The sequence below is a fragment of the Gekko japonicus genome, unplaced genomic scaffold (assembly GCF_001447785.1).
Source record: "Gekko japonicus isolate JY-2015 unplaced genomic scaffold, Gekko_japonicus_V1.1 scaffold3584, whole genome shotgun sequence".
Lineage (NCBI taxonomy): Eukaryota > Metazoa > Chordata > Lepidosauria > Squamata > Gekkonidae > Gekko > Gekko japonicus.
The window spans coordinates 91,107-92,377 of NW_015174948.1; positions in this window are offsets into that span (position 1 = coordinate 91,107).

The window sequence follows — 1,271 nt, forward strand, 5'->3', positions numbered from 1 at the left end:
GGGGGGGGGGCGTCGTTTTCCCCGCAGTCCGCGAAGAGCGGACTAGTGGTGGGAGGGCCAAGCCACAGGAGAAGCCTGAGACTGATGGTCTCTCCGTCGAGGGGAACTGCCCTAAAGGGGTGCTTGCGGGGAGCGGGGGCTTGGGGCTTCCCTCCCACCCTGTTTTTGCCAGTGAAAAGGGTGGCGGGGAGGCTGCTTCTTTCTCGGACTCCTTAGGACCCTTAGGAATGGCACGTGGGGCAACCTCCCCCTCCTGCCCTTTCTGCTGGGAAAGCGGGGTGGGGGACCCCGGAAACTCCTTCCCTCCCCTACTACCGCACCAGTGAGCAAGTTCTTTTTGAGGTAAGTTCCCCAATGTACACGAATAAGCCTAGGATGTGTCAGGTCATTGTGTCGTTCTGCCCTTAGAGACTGAGGTTCAGATCCTTGCTCTGACATGGAAGGTTCCTAGATGCCCTGGGACCAGTCACAATAGTCTACCTCACAGGGTTGTTGTTGCGAGGATGTAATTAAAGGCAGGAGAACGATGTGAGCCACTTTGTGTCCATACTGGGGTGAGAGGGAACATAGAGGGGGAGCAATCAGAGCCTGGCTGGGGAGCCATTGAAGCTCCTTGATCCTAGTCCAACACTCTAAGCGTTGGACCAAATGTGGTGTAATGCTTAGAGTGCTGGACAAGGATCAAGAAGATCTGGGTTCACATTCCAGCTCTGCCACAGAAGCTCACTGGGTGGCCTTGGGCCAGCCACACGCTCTCAGCCTCACTTTTACCCCGCAGGGAGGTTGTTCCAAAGACAAAATGGCTGAGAATGATGTAAGTTGTTTTGGGACCTCATTAGGGAGAAAAGCAGAGTATGACATCTCTCCGTTATATATAAAGCCATAGTGGGGCCCAACATTCCAATGCACACCAACAGTGTTTGGAAGCTTGAACTGTCAGTCAGAAGACGCTGGCTGGGTTGACTGGCTGCTTTGTGTAGTCCCGCCCACGTCGGCCCCCGCCGGTTCAGTCTGCTCTGGGCCTCTGACAGGAGAGGACCATCTGCAGACTGAACGCAGGGACGGAGCTTCTACTGCTGGGCCGCTTCAGCCCACTCTTCTCTGATTGGGCCAGCATTTCAAGGTCATTTGCATATGGAAGCTGATTGGACTTCACTCCATTCCACACCTCAAACTCCCCCCCCCCTCGCAAAACAGTTGGAACTGTCAGTTGCTTATGCGACCTGGTGTATTCTGAGGTAAAATCTGTCCTCACTCACAACACTTCCCCT